Below are 20707 nucleotides of genomic sequence, written 5' to 3'. Positions count from 1 at the left end.
TGCAAAGTTGATTCTTTGAAAAATAAGCCAAGTTGTAGTTTATCTTAAAGGAGGGAAAATTTTCTCAATCAAGCTCCAGCCTTCCACTTATTTGTAGTCTACCGTTTTGATTATAAGTTCTGAAAAACTCTGTATAACAGAAACTTCTCTTAAATTGCTATGAATTGTTACACAAGAGCCACGATTTCTCATCTGATCAGTCAAATAGATGCTCCCAGGAAGTTCCTTGATATTGGATTTCAAGAAATACTCCATTTCCTCAGGATTTGGTATGTTGTGATTAAATACAACTCTGCCATCAGTAATTGTGATTCAGAGTCCCATATGGTGGGGATTCAGTGAGTTGTGTTTCAACAGCATAGTGATTTGAGGCAAATGTTTTTAGAATCCTGTACATGGACAGTGAGAATATTGTTGCCATGTGTGGTAGACACATAGTATTGATTGTTGATTCTGAACACAACAGCCATTCTCCTACCCCTTTTTCTAATCTGACAGAACCTGACTTTCATGAGTGAGGCTGCAAATGTCAGATGCCCCCTTGCTGCTAGAGATAGTCATATGACCCAGTTCTGACTAGTGAAGCATAATTGGAAGTCTCTTGCGAGGCTTTTAGGAAAGATTCTCTTCCTTGACAAAGAGTCAGGGTGGGAGAAGAGAAGCTCCACCCCACCTGATTAGAAAAAAGAGGCAGAGAGACCCCCAACCCTCTCTTCCTGCCTATGAATATTGACGTGAGAAGAAGTGGTATTTGGAGCTACTGTAGTCATTCTGTGACAAAAAGATGTCCTCAGCAAGCCAGGGATGGCACTCAAGCCACTGAAACACCCCTGGACTTATCTCCCTCCAAACCTTGCAGTAGTTGCTCCCTGTAATTACCGATATGCTGTTCTTCTGTACTGGACACACAGGGACACAGCACTTCTCCACCACCAAAGCATGGCTCCATGACTTGGTTTGGCCAATGAAATGTAGCCAGAAGTGTTGTGTGCTATATCTCACGTTTGACTCTCTACCTGCTCTTCCCTTGCAGTGGTAATCATGGGAGCATGTATATTTATGAAGGTGCCATAAGATCAAACAGCCTGGAACGAAGAGCCAATGCCTGAAAAGCAGCTGTTGTGAAGAGCTCCCTGAACCCTCACCCAACTTTGTGACTTTGTGTGAATGAGACATTAACTTCTGTTGTGTTAAGCCACTGGTGGGAGTTGTTTGTTACCACAGCATAAAGTAGTTTATCATGCCTGATACAATCTGTATTCTTTTAAGCCATTTATAATTGGTAGGCTCCTACGTGTAGCTGAAAACATCCTAATTCACACTATATACAGCAATTTGACATGAAAACAACTTTCCTGTAAAATGAGACATTTACCTTCATGGCAAAATAAATATCTGCTATTTTTGCCTGCCAAGATGCCAATCTCTTTCTAGAAACAGCATCCCCATCTTACTTAAGGAGACCACTGCAGCAGACATGTCCGTGCTCTGCTCATGTCTTCTCAGCACTTGCTTCTACTCACAGAAAGTTGCTCACTACAAACTCCTGTGTCTCTCTGCTTCAGAACCTTTGCCTGGTTGCAATAGAACACTCATCTCGCACATGGGACAAGCCAAAAGTGCCCAAGAGTTAATGCCCAGAAGCCCTCAGCAAATCGTGTAAATAAATACATATGCTGAAAAATGTCCTGGCTTCCTCACTTCTAGGTTGAGATAACTCTGATATGTGTTTTACATTGTCTCCTTGTGGGATGGAGCTCCAATTGCTCAGTGCGGGAACTGCTTTGATAACACATCCTTTATTGGCTTCTCTTCCTTCCCTGCCGCTCTTCTCCACTCCCCTACTGATGTTTTCTGTGATCTCCTCCAAAATAAACCACTTGTTCTTGAATCCTTGTTTCAGAGTCTGCTCTGGGGGAACTCAAACCAGGATGTCATTCTCTCCAAGTGGAACAAATCTTTTTGAGATTGGCGGTTAAGTTAGATTGCTTGCTCTGTCTTTAATATTTGGATCTTGAACAGAATCCCATAAAGACTATCTATAGGGAGACAGACGCTCTTCAAAGGGTCTGCTTGTTAGTTCCTTCTTTACGGATTCTTGCAGCTCCTTTTGATATTTATTTTCTGAGCCAGATTCTTGGCTTCCCTTCCATTCTATTAGTTACCTCATATCCCTTCAATAAATTCCTTTTGGGATGAAATAGCTAGAATTTCTTTCTGTGAATTGCAGTAAAAGAAACAATGAATGTAAACAATACATTAAACTTCTTTCAGACATAAAGACTGACATAAACGAATGAGTTTATAAAAAGTATAAGAGCACTAAATGCTCTATTTTAATTATTCATGAAATCAAATCCATAAGAGTCACTTTAAAATGTCAATGTTTTCATGTTTCTTTATATTTCATTTGAAATAGTGTCTCTAGCCATTGAAAATGTCTTTATAGCATTTTAATACAATGCCTATGAAAAATTATTGGTCTGGAAGGGTAAAATAACTTGGTAGTGATAGGAGGGGTCATTGTGGTTGTTGTTGTTTTATTTTGTTTTGTTTTTATCTGGGGTAGCTACTAAGTTTCCATTAACTAGTGTAGTACTTTTAATTAAACATTTTTAAGATAAAAAAAAAGTTTTTAAAGCATTTCCATGCAAAGAAAACTGGATTGCTATAATAATAGAGAAAATTTGTTTATTTTAACAAACCTTACATACCTAACCATGAGAATTCATAGAGCAAAGCTGTTTAAATATTAAAGAAGATCTCCTAATGCCCAAATCTATGACAAGTTGAGTAACAAAATTAATAATGAGAATAATGGATTATAATCCCCAAAATAAAATATATATATTGATGAGTCCATACTGATACAAATAATTTGAGAAATAAATAAGAGAATTCAAATTAATAAATATAGAAGAAATAATGGAAACATAAAATCAACATTTGATAACATTACAGTAATAATTAACTCAATCAAGAATCATTAATTGATGCTAAAATTAGCAGGTAAAGGTGTGATGAAAAACAGGATATTTATCTCACCACAGGATACTTACCAAATACAAAGGAGAAAATAATGTTAAGTGCAGAAATTTGAAAGACTGCCTTATCCAAGTGATCTAAGTTAACATCGCTAGTAATTAGACAAAATGTCATTATGTGCCTCCTGATTTGATGTGTTTAGAAGGTGTGATGGTTCATTTTATGTGTCAACTAAACAGGGTCATGGGGTGCCCAGATATTTAGCTAAACATCACTCATAGGCATGTCTATGTGGGTATTTCTTGATGAGGTTAACATTTGAATCAGTAAACTGAGTAAAGCAGATTTCCATCTGCAATGTGTGTGGGCCTCTTCCAATTTTTCAGAGGCCTGAATGGGCTAAAAGTATTCTGTTGGTGCAAAAGTAATTATGGTTTTTGCCATTAAAAGTAATGGCAAAATACTTCTGCACCAACCTAATATAAACAAGAAATAATTTTTTCTCTCTTCCTGTCTTCAAACTGTGACAGAAGTCTTCTCCGGCTTTTAGGCCTGAATTCAGACTGGATCTTACATCATTGGCTTTCCTGGTTCTCAGACCTTCACTGTCAGACTAGAACCAACACCATCAGCTCACTTGCTTCTCAGGCCTTCTTATTTAAACTGGAACGTGTGTACCATCAGCTCTTCTGTCTGGACTTCTCACTCCCCACAATCACATCAGTCCATTCCTTAAAATAAATCTCTCTCTCAATCTCTCTCTGTCTCTCTCTCACACACACATACATTCTCTCTCTCTATCTCCTACTGGCCATGTGTATTAGTCTGTTTTCATGCTGCTGATAAAGACATACCCGAGACTGGGAAGAAAAAGAGGTGTAATTGTACTTACAGTTCCACATGACTGGAGAGGCCTCAGAATCATGGTAGGAAGAGAAAGGTACTTCTTACATGGAGGCAGCAAGAGAAGATGACGAAGATGCAAAATCAAAAATCCTTGATAAAACCATCAGTCTCGTGAGACTTATTCACTACCATGAGAACAGTATGGTGGAACTGCCCCCTGTGATTCAAATTATCTCCCACTGGGTCCCTCCCACAACACATGGGAATTATGGGAGTATAATTCAAGGTGAGATTTGGGTGGGGACACAGAGCCAAACCATATCACCCTGTTTCTTTGGAGAACCTTGGTTAATATAGATGATTTTGTTATCAGGAGTAATTGGTTCTGGGGCTTCTAGAATTGAGTGTCTAATCTGATTGGATTTAAAGACACTAATGACTCTATTTTCAGTAGTAAAGAGAGCACTGTTAGTTAGGGTTATCAAGTGGAGATACTCAGGGTACCTCTATGGCCAGATCAAGTATGGCTTGATCTGAAGGAAGTACAAGAAGGAAGGAGCTGGGTGACTATGTATACGACACTTTTGAACAATTTTAGGAGTCTAATAAATGTAATGACATTAGATGGTTGTTCTTAATGTCAATGGGCAAAATGACGAAATAAGGATGAGCTCTGGGATTCAAGTTCTCACCTCAAGTGCCACATAAATGACCTCAAAACATCTATGTATTCTATGAAGGAGATCCTTATCTCCTATAATACAAGGCTGAGATTGCTGAAAATTAGATGCAGAATATCCCACTCTGTGACTAACTGAAATATATTGCAAATTGAACTCCTAGCCTCACAAGGTCTCTAAAATGAGTATATTGATCAGGAAATAAGTTGGATCCTGTAAGTTAAAATGGGTACATGTGGGAAGACTCTGATGACACTGGTGATACTGAGCCCCTAAATTCTGATGAAGCTTCTTTTCCAATGGAAGAGCCCTCCTCACACCCAGTGGAAGCAGCATTACATCAGATGTATGGAATTTTGCCAACAATGCAAATCTGAATTAAATCTTGACACTCTTCAGTGTGTAGCCAATACCGTAGCACCAGCTTTTGAGAAAAGAAAGGTTTTATTGCAAATCAGCCAGCAAGGAGTTGGGCTCAAATCGGTCTCCCTGATTTGGAATCTAAAGAAAGTTTTTCAGCCTGAGCTACATGACAAAACAGCATCTCAACAAAAAATACAAAAATTAGCTGGACGTAGTGGCACTACCTGGGGGACTGAGGCAGGAGGATCACTAGATCCCAGGAGGTCTAGGCTGCAGTGAGCCATGATTGTGCCACTCCACTCCAGCCTGAGTGACAGAACAAGACCCCATCTTAAATAGATAAGTAAATAAATAAGAAAAAAAAAAAAAGAAAAAAGAGAGTTACAAGGAGTCAGAGGGCAAAGAAAAGGATTTAGGAATGTTGACTCGGCATGGGTCTGATTGGATGATTTCAAATTTGACCATTTATGGTAAGGTGTATTGAGGCAGATTTTAGTATCAGAACTTCAGGGCCCACAGACTCTTTGCTTTTGAAAGAGTCCTAGTGTTCAAGTTCCAGTCATGTCTAATCTTTTTGGTTTCCAGGGAAGGAATCATTGGTTCCAGACGTTGTTAGAAGTCAAAGCTTTTTTTAATTATGTCTTCCTGGACTACATGACTTGTGGTTTTGCCTCTGTTATACCTACAAGGTAACTTGACATTTTGTTATCAACAGAGTAGCCCCAGTTTGGGCTGGTCCCGCTGTTACACATAAAAGCTGAGGTGGGTCATTATTCCCATTTTACAGGTCATAATAAGATATAAAGGAAATGGGATTTGAATGCAAGCACTTTGGCACAGAGGTGAAGCTTCTAACCACTAGGCTATAGTACTGCCTTGAATTTGCAAGAAAGGACAAAACCAACTAGTTTTCTTTCCTCCTAAGAAATGAAGTTTCTAATTTACAATACTATTATGTGTTAATATAATTAATACCCATAAATAGGATATTTGTGTCGAACTAGGAATGTGATGAACTAGGGAAGGTGAGGCTCTCTGGGAGGAACTGGAGGATGGGAAGGGGGTGGTGAGAAGGAGCCAACCCTGGGATAGAGAAGCCACAACCCTCACCCTGCCACTGAGGCTGGTTGCAGCTCCTCCAGAGGCAAGGGCTCTCAAGGGGACTGGAGTGAACTACTCCTGCCACACAGATGCTGTCTTGTCCCCAAGATAGTCCCTACGTGTGGCATGATTAGAAAATAGTCTTTCAGGTAGAATTTGATTTGAACTGTCATTGGTCCTAAATTAGCAATTGGGAGGAGGGTCAGCAGAGAACAGTGGATAAATGCTCCTAAGTGTGCATTTAAATTTTAAAAACAGCCTCAATTAATATATTCTCTGTTCAGAAAATGTGGACACCAACATTCACCACTCACTGAAGTTAATTGAGCAAGAAAAATAACATTAAAGCATTTGAGAAATATTGGATCTGGGAACAGAATTTGCAAATGAATTTAGGGTAGGGTCAACTGGAAAGCATACAGAAGCCAGGGAGGTAGTGGATTATAATTGAGTAAAACAGGCAAAGCTGTTTCTTTTGAAGAGGCTTTGTTTCCTAATTAAGCACATAGAATATTCTTTACTTCTACAAAGAAATATACTTTCTCCAATTTTGATTTTAGACACATAGGCTATCTTTTGTTTTCCTGGCTTTGATGAAGACTTACACAGAGAGAAATAGTTCTTGCCTGCAGGACTTTCAGTGATGAAAGCACAATCACAAATGAGAACTGACAAGCCCTAATAACAAGGGTGACAAGGACTATTAGGTGGAGAAGTGAAGCTGGAATGTGCATGCCCATTCATGAGCACAGGCTCTGTGTCCCTGCAACTGGTTCTTACCACACAGAATGTGGGCCAATGTTGTCTGCCCTGTCAATTGTTCAAGACAGGCTAAAAATCCGCATTTTATATGAAATATCTTGAACTACTGATGTTGACTTAAAACTTTTCAAACTATGTGCTGACCTCTTTCTCAAAATACTTTCATCTCTTTCTCTGTGATACTCCCATGAATGTCTTCCTCCTTTACTGGATCCTCCTCTTCTGATCATCATCTAAATAGGGGTGTCCAATCTTTTGGCTTCCCCGGGCCACACTGCAAGAAGAGTAATTGTCTTGGGCCACACATAAAATACACTAACACTAATGATAGCTAATGAGCAAAAATAAAAAAATAAATAATCACCAAAAAAAAAATCTTGTAATGGTTTAAGACAGTTTACAAATTTGTGTTGGGCCACATTCAAAGTCATCCTGGGCTGCCTTTGGCCCACAGGCCATGGGTTGGACAAGCTTGATCTAAAACAAAGGTGCCCAGATCCTCGTTTCTGCTCTATTTACATCCCCTACCTGGGCAACCTCACTGGATCCCATGGCGTTAAGCCTGTATCCAGCCTTTACTTCTGCCTCCGACTCCAGACTGTCAACTAGACATCTCCAAAAGGAGGTCTAATGGGAACCTCAAATTATCATACCCAGAGGAAACTCAGATTCCTCCCTGAACCACTCATACTTTCTCTTCTCCATTTCAGGAAATGGAACTACCATCCACCAAGATATTCAAGACAGAAAAAAATACATTCTACATAAATGGTGAAATCTTTTGTTTCATGTCCCACTCCTTAGCAGACCCTTTCAACCCCTTCCCCACCTTTTTCATCTGGAAAATTTCTACTCGTCCTTCACAGATCAATTTGAGCATCACCGCTGCCTCCAGGCAAGGTGGCCACATAATTTGGGGGCCCAGTGCAAAATGAAAAATGAAAATCTTGTAAGCGGAATTCAACCTATCCCTTCCACAGGAGGTCATCCCAATCCAAAATATTTGGCCTTTGCACAGGGAAACACTTGGCACCTGATTTGGGAACAGGTGAGAAGTCCCTGCTGACCCAAACATGGCTGTTGCTCTGCCAGCCAAGGCAGAAACAACTGCTGCCTTGCCTTGCCCAGCACACTGTGGAGCACAAACCTGAGCTTGACCCTCCATGCTTCTACACTGTGGCCCCTGCTGGGGAAAAAGAGTGATGCCCAAATCTGACCTTGACCCTCCATGCTTGTATGCTGCGATCCCTGCTGGGGAAAAGGAGGATGATGGCCTCCTCCTGCTTTAGAGTTCAAGCAGGCTGTAAATGGGCCAGGGAGGAGGGAGGCAGCCAGAAGTGAACAGCACATGATGAGCAGAGGCTTTGAGTGCCCATCACGTGCTCCACTGGCCCATTGGACTTCATTTACAAAACACTAATTCAAAGATGAAACTAAAAATTTCAAAAGGGCGCCACAAAGCATTAAGCCCCAAGTACCAACAATCCTGACAGTAAGGCCCTAAGCTACTTGATTGCATGCCTCTGTAGTTGGTCCTGCCTCCAGAAAATTTTCCCTGACCAGCCCCCTCAAACCAAGCTAGCTGCCCCTTTTTGTTCTTCCTGTTTAACCCATGCTTGCCTTTTTTACTGCACTTAGTACATTATACTAATATTATCTATTTATATGTATGTTTCACAAAATATTTTATAACTTCATAAAGTCAAGGAATTTGGCTAAATCTTTTTTCTCCAATTTCTAAATCTTAATACTATATTAAAATTGCTTCATCATCTGTATTTGATAAGTATTAAATATGTTGACTGAGCTGGATACACTTTATATGCCATGCCAGATCTGCTTGGCCTCACCAATACTATCATCCCCATCACTGTCACCCTTGCTTCCCAGCCAGAGCAGCCTCAGCAATAGATCACACCGCACCCATGGCTATTACATCCAAACTTCTGTGGCACTGTCACCACCAACTGAGAAGTTTTCATGCATATCTCCAAATGACAAAGGGAGGTCTTCATGATCTGCCAGAGGGGACCCGGGGAGGCTCCAGCTTCCTTACAGATAGATTAGAAAGTATGGGTAAGGCCGGGGACAGTGGCTCATGCCTGTAATCCCAGAACTTTGGGAGGCTGAGGTGGGCAGATCACTTGAGGTCAGGAGTTCAAGACCACCCTGGCTAATGTGGTGAAACCCTTTCTGTACCACAAATACAAAAATTAGCGGGGCGTAGTGGCACATGCCTGTAATTCCAGCTACTAAGGAGGCTGAGGCAGAAGAACCACTTGAACTTGGGAGGTGGAGGTTGCAGTGAGCCAAGATTGCACCACTGCACTCCAGCCTGGGCAACAGTGCGAGAAAAAATATAAATAAATAAAAAATACATAAAAAAGGAAGGAAAAAAAGAAAGAGAGAGGGAGGGAGGGAAGGAAGGAAGGAAGGAAGAAGGAAGGAAGGAAGGAAGGAAGGAAGGAAGGAAGGAAGGAAGGAAGGAAGGAAAAGAAAGAGTGGATAAACTGGAAATGTGGACTTCAAATAGTTAACTCCCACCGAGGCAGATTTCAACAATGCAAGACAAGAGATAGAAAAAAGTCAGCAGATAAATTGTCTGTTATTTCTTCCCCTAACAGACTGCTCTGAGATGCAACAGTTTTAGTTGACCTCTCTGGAAATGTCTTAAAAGATGGGACAACCAGCTATTTTGTTCTGAAGCCATGGTTATCTTGGTATTATAATATTCTACCTTGTATTTTCTTTCCCTCTTTCCTTACCCCTCTCTTTTCCCCCTTACTCTTGCTTCCTAGGGTTGTACCTCCATAAAACAATAGCACAAAAGCTATCCCCTTTCGCTGTCTACTCCAAGAAACCCAGGGCTGAGACAACTGGTTCCAGAGTAGTTAGTAATAACAATGGGCAAGCTGTGACATTCGAATTACTAATGCTTTTATTTGTAGCTAATTGGGATAAGGTGGGGGGTTAAGGTAAGTCTTTGAATATCAAGTTGTCACTGCAATTGATCAATATAAGGATGATGATAATTATAGGACTTTGGCAATGGTTGGATACTTTGATGATATTGAAATCCTTGATAGGTATGAGGCAGCTAATTGCTACTTTAAGGCATTCTGTGACTAGGTTGGATCTATGGCAGGCGGTGGGAGCAGATCATAAATGTATCAAACAAGAACCAGAGAAACATCTATAGGGGTAAATCTTGAGGGTGTTAGACCAGGGAAGTAGAATTAAGGCTGAAGAGGAAAACATTTATTTGAGTGGATAACTCAACCATAATTTGGAATTTCATGTCTAACGAGGACACCAGTCCTAACAGTTTGCTGAGATGTCTCCTCGAAGCCTGGATTCACAATGGTTAGTAAATTGAGTGAAAATGTTGGAACCACTTTGGCAGAGTAATGAGAAAGGCATCAGAGGCTCAAGAAAGGGGGACTATTAGAATAAAGACACTGAATTCCCCAGTTGTTCATATTTTCCAGGAGGGCCTGAGGACCAGCATCACTGAGAACCCACAGTTGGTTGTCCTGTCAGGCTAGGGTTGACTCTAATATCAATGGGGATATGGGAAGTCAATCAAGGCAGAGCCCGGGTGGATGTAATGGCCATAATGAGTAGCATGGCCAGAGGCGCAGTGAAGGTGCCTTGTCCCAAAGTGACATTTTATTATGGCTAACAAATGATGGTTTTCCCGAAGATGACACAGACAAGCAGCCATCTACAGCAGTGGTTATCAAAGTGTGGACCTGAGATCAGCAGCATTAGCACCACCTGGGAACTTGTTTGAAATGAAAATTCTTGAGCCTCATCTCAGACCTAATGATGCAGAAATTCTGGGGATGTGGCCCAGCAATCTGTGTTTTAACCAGCTCTCTAGGTGGTTGAGATGCACACTAAAGTTTAAGAATCATTGAACCAGGGTTTTGTTTGATTTGTACAACAAAAAATAATAGAGAACTGATGAACACAGGACGATGCTAGATAGTACAATGGACTATCTAGCAATTTCTAGTTACTAGATCTAAGTCAGCTCATAGATCTAGAACCCAATGATTGGAAGGAAAGCTGGTTCCTCACAATGTCACACAAGCATGGCAATTATTTCTTTAATCCTTGCCCAAATTTGCCAAAATATGCACTGAACAGACAAAAAGTCTAGGCACTCTCACAGTTGACACCAATACCAGGGGACCCAAAACACCACCACCACCATTGTCTTCCAATTGGAAGTGGAGTATTATCAGTATCAGATTATAAATGGGATTTGGACTCAAGTCCATCTTATAATGGATCCAATAGATTTAAGGACCCACTCTGTTACTTCTCTAGTCTCTGAATGTCTAATGGGATAGATATGCTTAGAAGTTGGCTCTTAGTTTCCTGACCTATAAGTTAAGGGACTTTATGATAGAAAGGAGCAGTGTTAGCCTTTCAAAATGCAATGCAACCTCCCTCCAGACCAAGATAGTTAATCAGAAGCAATATCTCCTCCCAAGAAGAATTGCAGAAATTAGTACCAACAAAGACTTAAAGGATTCACGAATGGCAATTCCATTGTATCCCTAGTCATTTCATCTATCTGGTCTCTGCAAACATACACACAAATACACAAAGATAGATAGATAGATAGATAGATAGATAGATAGATAGATAGATGGATAGATAGTGGTGGGTGCTAGTGGGCTACTACAAATTCAACCAGGTGATATCTGCAATTGCAGCTTCTGTGCCAGATATAACTTTTCTTTTTTTAGAGCACACCAATCTAACCTCTGGCACTTAGTTTGTGTCTATTATTTTGCTGTATGCTTTATTCTTGACTTTCATCAGTAGAGAAAATCAGAAGCAGCTCACCTTTACATTTGCAAGGACAACAGTAAATCTTCACTGCCTTGCCCTGGGTCTGTGTTAACTGTGCTGTCTATAATGGTATGTTTTGTAATGATCTCTCTCATCTTCATATGTCATAGTACATTATGTTAGACTTCTATATTGATTGACATTTTTCTAATTGGACCTAATAAAGGAATAGATCAAGCAACCTGAATGTCCTGATAAGATGCATACATATCAGAAGTTAGACCATAGGTACCCCATGATTAAGGGGCCTGCAACACCAGTGAGACTTTTAGGGACTCAGAGATCTAGAGCATGCAGGGTCATACCTGGTAAGGTAAAACCTGAGAGTGTGACTATGGTCCACCATGTAACTGCAGTTGGAGCTGCCCATCATGAGCATGGTCTTAACAGAAATGCCCAGAAAAAGGTTGAGAGGCAGGAGCAAACTATTATCTGAAGAAAATGGTACTTTTAAGGAAAGACTCAAGTAGTCCAGAAGACACACACAAAAAATATGACTTGATTTCCCAGACCTTCAGATCACCTACCTGTTTGGCACTGGTGTCACTCCCTCAACTCATACTTATGGCCTCATGGGAAATCCTCTATAACCAACTGATGGAGAAGGGAAGACCTTGAGTCAATTCAAAGACAGTGTGGTATGATATGTTGAGATTCTCCACAAATGGACCACTGCCATCATACAGTTCCTCTCCAGAGTGACCCTAAAGAATAAGCACAGCCACAAGGAGGCTCTTGACAATCAGGTAGATAGGACGACCTATTTTCTGAATATCACCAGCTCCTTCCTTTGGTCAGTGCAATGCTTGCATGATGATGGGCTCATAAACAAAGTGGCCATAGTGTCAGGCTCAGATCCTATATATGGACTGGAAAAGCAAGGGCTCTGGGAACCGAAAGGTGGAACTAGGACCACCCTTCTCACAATTATTCTGAATGAATCATTCAAAATGTGAACGTTCTGTTCCTACAATCTTTTTTTGTTTGTTTGTTTTGATTGTTTGGGGGGGGTTACTTCTTTATTTTTTATTATACTTTAAGTTCTAGGGTACATGTGCACAATGTGCAGATTTGTTACATATGTATACATGTGCCATGTTGGTGTGCTACACCCATTAACTCGACATTTACATTAGGTATATCTGCTAATGTTATGCCTTCTCCCTCCCCCCACCCCACAACAGGCCCCGGCGTGTGATGTTCCCCACCCTGTGTCCAAGTGATCTCATTGCTCAATTCCCACCTATGAGTGAGGACATGTGGTGTTTGGTTTTCTGTCCTTGCAATAGTTTGCCCAGAATGATGGTTTCCAGCTTCATCCATGTCCCTACAAAAGACATGAACTCATCCTTTTTTATGGCTGCATAGTATTCCATAGTGTATATGTGCCACATTTTCTTAAACCAGTCTATCATTGATGGACATTTGGGTTGCTTCCAAGTCTTTGCTATTGTGAACAGTGCCACAATAAACATACGTGTGCATGTGTCTTTATAGTAGCATGATTTATAATCCTTTGGGTGTATACCCAGTAATGGGATGGCTGGATCAAATGGTATTTCTAGTTCTAGATGCCTGAGGAATCACCACACTGTCTTCCACAATGACTGAACTAATTTACCCACCATCTGTTCCTACAATCTTATATCTGCTGTGTTAGAGATCCTCATTCCCAGGCAGTATTGCTTCTTAGAGAACACATTGTGTTCCACTGAACTGGAAATGGCAACTATGTTGATCCATGCCAGAAGAAAAGCAAGAAAAGAATTACTGTACTTACTAGTTTAACAAACTCTGATTGCTATGAGTGGCTGGGGTTGTTGCTAACACAATGGGGACAGAGAGGAGTACATCTGCAGTGCAGGACTCACTGAGGCACCTCGTGACGATTCTGTGACCAGTGACACTTGTAAATGGGCACCTGCAGCAACTATTATGTGACAAAGGAAAACAATTGATAGTTGACAGTTGACATCCATTAGGGATTAAGCAGCTGACTACTGACTGAAGATGTGGGAAACAAGAATAGGTGAGAGACAACGGAGCTGGTGAGTATCAGCTATGACGCTGAACCAACAATGAAGACGGTGAATATCAGCTATGACCCTGAACCAGCTGCAGCAGTGGAGTGCAGCTTGATTTGCCAATCTTTAAATGTTGTTTAGGGGATTGCAGCTGACCACTATCTGGAAGGACTGGCCTTGCCCCTCCCTTCTTGAGGAAATAGTGAAAAATATCTTGCTCTCATGCAACATCTGGTATATACGAATATGCAAGAAAATAGAATTAGTGCAAGAGATGCAGTATATGAGACCCAGGTTATGTATCACACCAGCTCCTCTCATCCCTACCCACCCCATCCCGCTCAAAGTCAATCATTTGTATTGTTATAGCTATTCAGCTACTTGCACAGTGGTTATGTCCCAGCTACTGTTGCTGCTGCCACTGTCACTGACACCATACACTGAGGAGTCCCCACATGCAGCCCCAGCTGACATGGAGAGACTAGTGCACTGTGCCCCAGGGTTCTGGCTTCCCAGTGGATGCCTGGAGGGGTTGTGTAACACAACCTGGAAATACAGGAATTGAGTGACTTGTAGGGTAGACTTCACCACTAAAAGAAAGTAGATAGGAAAGATATCAGAAGATCTCTCATCCTTCCCTACAGTGAACTTCTCTCAGATGCAGTCTTTTCATATGGCTACTCTGGAGACATCCTGTAAATCCAATTATTTGGCTGGTTTTATTGCAAAGCTATGGTCATCTCAGTAACTCATCCCACTGTATTTCCTCTCCTTCTTTCTCTGCCTCAATTCTCTATTACATCATTCTTGCTTCTTTGGGAATGCACTTCCACGTCCCAGTGAAATAGGTATTTCAGTCAAAAGAAAAAGTGGATAATTCATGGATGTCATATATACAGCAACAAAACTTTCTATCTTCTATTTTCAACTACCATAGGTGATATGTTTCTAATTGTTCAGACATTTGGAACAAAACCAATGTATTATATCTCAGCACCTCTACCAGGTGGCTCCATAAAGATAAGCCCTTATCATCAGAAGACTAACACCCAGCTGAGTACCTAGCCCAGACTAGATGCTAACTATATGTTTATTAAAGTCTTCAGAAAAGGCAATGGTGTGTAGAGGAAAAAGGACTAATATAGGAGTTGGAATAACCTTGTTGAGATACTTCCTATCCCTCATGACCTTGGGCAAATCACAAGTTCAATGAGACTCATTTCTGGAATCTACGAAGTGGGGGTAACATCATCTCCTTACAAAATTGTCATAAGGTCTAGATGAGATGTACTATGTATATAAGTCTCTTTATATTGCAGAATTCTATACAAATATCAGTTACTCTTATGGTAAATGACTAAGTAGTCACTAAATTAAAAGCGAGGGGAAAATAATGGACTGGATGGAAACCGAGAAATGAGAGAACCAAAGAAAAATATAAAAAGACAAACTTAGTCATCACCACACAAAATAATGGAACAATATCCTGTGCTTCTTCCTCCTTCTATGCATACAGCAAACTGGGATAGTAGACTCGGTTTACTCTCACATTTTCTCTAAGTTCCCTGATTTATCAGTTTATCAGATGTTGACTGAAGGTACATGGGTACCAGGCTTTGAGCTAGGGAAAGGGAACAAGGCATGGTCATGCCCTTAGGGAGGATGAAGTCTAGTGGAGAAGGCAGACATGTGAAGAGATCCCTACAATGAAGTGGAATCCAGGGTTTCACAGGTGCACTGGAGGTCCTCAAATGAGATTGTGTAATTCTTGATGGGTTGGAGACAATCAGGGAAGAGGAGATGATCAGGAAAGCTTCCCCAGGGAAAGAGATCTTCCAGGATGCATCTTGAAGAATGCACTGGGCAAAAGAGGAAAGAGAAATCTAAGGCAGAGGAGGCCAGGCTGCAGAAACACAAATCAAACACTCTGTATGCAAGCTTATGCAACCTTATTCTGTAAGTTGTGGAGACCCACTAAAAATTTTTAAGAGGAAAAGGTAGGTTGATTAGATTCATATTCAGAAGCTTTGCTTCTGTCCTCTGTGGATATAGCCACTGCTGCAGGCAACTCCCCCAGCTACTTGTCACTGTTCAGTCTTAGAACATGCCCTGAAGCCTCTAGGAAAGGAGTCAAATGAGAAAACTTCGAAATTTCACAGATTTACTCTAGTTAGATTTTTCGGACTAGGAACTTCCTGGATTCTGCAGTTCTAAGAAAAAAAAAAAAAATCAGGGAGCCTGTTAATATCTTGATTGAGACCTCACTTGTGTGAGTGCCTTGTGACCAAATGAGTCCCTTTTCCATCCTCTGGATAAGTGAAACCCTGATGAATCCAAAGCTTTTACTAAAATTGAAGCTTTACTACTGCCTCTTCCTTATCAGGCAATCTCCAAATGATAATTATAAAATTGCTTCCTCTTCTCTTCCAATGTCCTATTAGTAGAATAATAATACATGTAAGAGTGACAGACACACATGGGCACTAGAGGGATTGGTCTGATAAACCACCACTTTGCCCCAATCATTTATCTTATGACTAGATCTCCTCAAGGCAGAACTGACATCCAAATGCAAATATAAAGGAGAAGGAAGAGTGGCGAGGACTCTCTTGTGTCTAAGATAGAAGCTCAGCCACAGCAGAAGATGGTACCAGTCAGAGTCGTGAGACCCCTATTCCAAACACTAGCTCCCAGATGACATTCTAGACAAACCCTGGGCTAGAGGGAACCTGCTGACTTGAAGGAAAGGACCAGTCCCAGCAACATTCATCACCTGTTCATTTGGACCCCAAATGAACAGCAGTGATACCCAGGAATTATGTCAAGGGACTTGGGTGAGCCTCTGAGACTTGCTGACTTTAGGTAAAATTCAGAGCATTACTAGCTGTGGTGGCTATGGGCAAACTCCTGCTTGAGAAAAGCAAGGGAAAAGTAAAAGGGACTTTCTCTTGCATCTTATGTACCAGCATGGCCATAGGGCGATATAGCACCAAGCAGGTTCTTGGGGTTCCCAATTCCGGAACTTGACTCTTAGCATTTATGGACCTGCCTTGGGCCAGAGGGAAGCCCAGTGCCCTAAAGAGGGACTCACAGGCCAGGCAGCATTCATAACAAACGGACTTAAGAGACCCTTCGGCTTTAAGGGAACATTGGCAGTAGTCTGACAGTACTCCTTATGGCCTGGGGTGGCAGTGGCTACAAGATGAGGCTCCTCTGCCTTTGGAAAAAGGAGGTAAGAGGAGTGGGAAGGACTGCATCTTGTGGTTTGAGTGTCAGCTCAGCCACAATACAACAGAACACCAGGTAGACTTCTGAGGTTTTTGACTCCAGTTCCTGACTCCTGGAAGGCACCTCTGGGCCCACCCAGGGTCTATGAGACTTCATCGCCCTGAAAGGCAGGACCCAGGCATGGTTGGCTTTGCCACTTACTGACTGTAGAGCCCCAGGGCCTTGAGAAAACATAGGTGGTAGTCAGGGGGTGGTCACAGTAGGCCTTAGGTGAGACTCAGCACTGTGCAGGCTTTGGATCTGACTCCGTGCAGTCATAGCAGTGGTGACCACAGGGGTGGTCTTCATCCCCAGGTTTAGGTGGCTTAGAAGAGAGACAGAGAAAGAGAGAGAGACTGAGAGAGAGACAGAGAGAGAGCAACTCTGTATGTCAGAAGAAAGTAAGGGAAAAGAACAAGAATCTTTGTCAGGTGATTCAGAGAATTCTCCTGGATCTTGTCCAAAATCATCAAGGTGGTACCTCTATGAGTCTGCAAGAACCACACTGTTACTAGGCTTAGAGTGCCCTCTAAAGCAGATACAGCTTAGATCACAACACTGAAATTCTTTTTTTTTTTTTTTTTTTAAGACGGAGTCTTGCTCTGTGGCCCGGGCTAGAGTGCAGTGGCCAGATCTCAGCTCACTGCAAGCTCTGCCTCCCGGGTTTACGCCATTCTCCTGCCTCAGCCTCCGGAGTAGCTGGGACTACAGGCGCCCGCCACCTCGCCCGGCTAGTTTTTTTTTTTTTTGTATTTTTCGTAGAGACGGGGTTTCACCTTGTTAGCCAGGATGGTCTCGATCTCCTGACCTCGTGATCCACCCGTCTCAGCCTCCCAAAGTGCTGGGATTACAGGCTTGAGCCACCGCGCCCGGCTTGAAATTCTTTCAAATACCTAGAAAACCTTTCCAAGAAGGATGCCTACAAATAAGCTCAGACAGTGAAGACTGCAATAAATACCTGATCTGTCAATGCTCAGACACTGAAGAACATCTACTAGCATCAACACCATCCAGAAAAATATGACCTCACCAGAGGAATTAAATAAACTACCAGGGACCAATCCTGGAGAAACAGAGACATGTGACCTGTGAGACAGAGAATTCAAAATAGCTGTCTTGAGGAAACTCAAAGAAGTTCAACATAACACAGAGAAGGAATTCAGAATTCTATTAGATAAACATAACAAAGAGATTGAAATAGTTTAGAAGAATCAAGCAGAAATTCTGGAGCTGAAAAATGCAATTGACATACCAAATAATGCATCAGAGTTCTTTAATTGTGGACTTGATCAAGCAGACAAAAGAATTAGTGAGTTTGAAGACAGGCTATTTGAAAATATATAGTCAGAGGAGACAAAATAATAAAAAACAATGAAGAATGCCTACAGGATCTAGAAAATAGCCTCAAAAGGGCTAATCTAACAGTTATTGGCTTTAAAGAAGAGGTAGAAAAAGAGATATGGGGTAGAAAGTTTATTCAAAGGCATAAAAACAGAACTTCCTAAACCTAGAGAAATATATCAATATCCAAGTACAAGAAGGTTATAGAACACCAAGCAGATTTAACCCAAAGAAGACTACCTCAAGCCACTTAATAATTAAACTCCCAAAAGTCAAGGATAAAGAAAGATCTTCAGTAGAAGTCTTCTGACCAAAAAAATAAAATAAAACAAAGAAAGGACCCTAGACCAGGTGCAGTGGCTCATGTCCATAATCCCAGCACTTTGGGAGGCTAAGGTGGGTGGGTCACCTGAGCTCAAGAGTTCGAGACCAACCTGGCCAATGTGGTGAAACCCCATCTCCACTAAAAATACAAAAATTAGCTGGGTATGGTGGTGCGCACCTGTAATCCCAGCTACTTTGGAGGCTGAGGTAGGAGAATCGCTTAAACCTGGGAGGCAGAGGTTGCAGTGAGCCAAGATCGGGCCATTGCACTCCAGTCTGGGCAAATAAGAACAAAATTCTGTCTCAAAAAAAAAAAAAAAAAAAATCCTAAAAGCAGCAAGAGAAAATAAGTAACATACAATAGAGTTACAATACATCTGGCTGCAAACTTTTCAGTGGAAATAGTGCTAAAGGAAAAAGAAACTCTCACCCTAAAATAGTATATCTGGTAAAAATATCTTTCAAACATGAAGGAGAAATAAAGATTTGCCCAGACAAACAAAAGCTGATGGACTTCATCAATACCAGACTTGTCCTATAAGAAATGTTAAAAGGAATACTTCAGTCAGAAAGAAAAGGACATTCATGAGAGATAAATAATCATCTGAAGGTACAAAACTCACTGGTAATAGTAAGTACAGAGAAAAACACAGAGTATTATAACACCATAACTGTGTTTTGTAAACTACTCTTATCCTAAGTGGAAAGACTAAACAAGGTACCAATCAATAATAACTACAACACCTTTTCAAGATACAGTCAGTACAATAAGCTATAAATAAAAACAAAACAAAAAGGCACAAATAAAAACAAAAAGTTAAAAAGTGGGGAGATGAAGTTAAAGCATAAAGTTTTTATTAGTTTTCCTTCTGCTTGTTTGTTTATGCAAATAATGTTAAGTTGTTATCAGGTTAAAATAACGGGTTATAAGGTAGTATTTGCAAGCCTCATGGTAACCTCAAAGCAAAAGACAATGGATACACAAAAAAATAAAAAGCAAGAAACTAAATCATATCACCAGAGAAAATCACCTTTACTAGAGGAAGACAGAAAGGAAAGAAAGTAGGAAGAAGACCACAAAACAACCAGAAAACAAACAACAAAATGGAAGGAGTAAGTCCTAAAAATGACATTGAATGTACTTGGACTAAACTCTCCAAAAGACAGAGTGGCTGAATAATGAAAAAACAAGACCCATTGCTCTGCTGTCTACAAGTAACACACTTCACCTACACAGACACACATAGACTGAAAATAAAGGGATGGAAAAAGACATTCCATGCTAATGGAAACCAAAAAAGAGCAGGAGTCTGGGTGCGGTGGCTCACGCCTGTAATCACAGCACTTTGGGAGGCCAAGGTGGGCATATCACGAGGTCAGGAGATTGAGACTATCCTGGCTAACATGGTGAAACCCCGTCTCTACTAAAAAAAATACAAAAAATTAGCTAGGCGTGGTGGTGGGTGCCTGTAGTCCCAGCTACTTGGGAGGCTGAGGCAGGAGAATGGTGTGAACCCGGGAGGCGGAGCTTGCAGGAGCAGAGACCGTGCGCCACTGCACTCCAGCCTGGGCGACAGAACGAACGAGACTCCATCTCAAAAAAAAAAAAAAAAAAAAACACAGGAGTCACTATACTTAGAACAGACAAAATAGATTTTCAAGACAAAAACTACAAGAAGACACAAAGAAGGTCATTCCATAATGACAAAGGGGTCAACTCAGCAATAAGATAACAAATTTAAACATATATGTTTAAACATATATGCAGTTAACAGAGGAGCACCCAAATGTTATTAGAGCTAAAGCAAATGTTATTAGAGCTAAAGCGAGAGCTAGGCCCCAATACAATAATAGTGGGAGACATCAACACTCCACTTTCAGCATTAGACAGATCTTCCAGATAGAAAATCAACAAAGAAACATGAGACTTAATCCGCACTACAGACAAAATGGATCTAATAGATATTTACAGAACATTTCATCCAAGACCTGCAGAATACACATTCTTTTCCTTAGCACATGGGTCATTCTTAAGGACAGACCATATGTTAGGTCACAAAACAAGTCTTAAAACATTTGTTTAAATTGAAATAATATAAAACATCTTCTCTGAGCACAATGGAATAAAACTAAAAATTAATAACAAGA

The 20707-nt window shown here is 41.0% G+C and overlaps 1 long non-coding RNA gene across 1 annotated transcript; it reads left to right on the top strand.

Annotated features, from left to right (window-relative positions):
* The first annotated feature begins 916 nt into the window (after window positions 1-916).
* Window positions 917-8510, top strand: LOC117079552. The gene is made up of 2 exons (XR_004435496.1): window positions 917-1163; window positions 7448-8510. It is a non-coding gene; the product is annotated as an uncharacterized LOC117079552 (long non-coding RNA).
* Window positions 8511-20707: the final 12197 nt, after the last annotated feature.

The sequence above is a fragment of the Trachypithecus francoisi genome, unplaced genomic scaffold (assembly GCF_009764315.1).
Source record: "Trachypithecus francoisi isolate TF-2019V2 unplaced genomic scaffold, Tfra_2.0 Lachesis_group0, whole genome shotgun sequence".
NCBI lineage: Eukaryota > Metazoa > Chordata > Mammalia > Primates > Cercopithecidae > Trachypithecus > Trachypithecus francoisi.
Note: the sequence above shows the minus strand (reverse complement) of the source record. Positions and strands in the feature narration are given on the sequence as shown.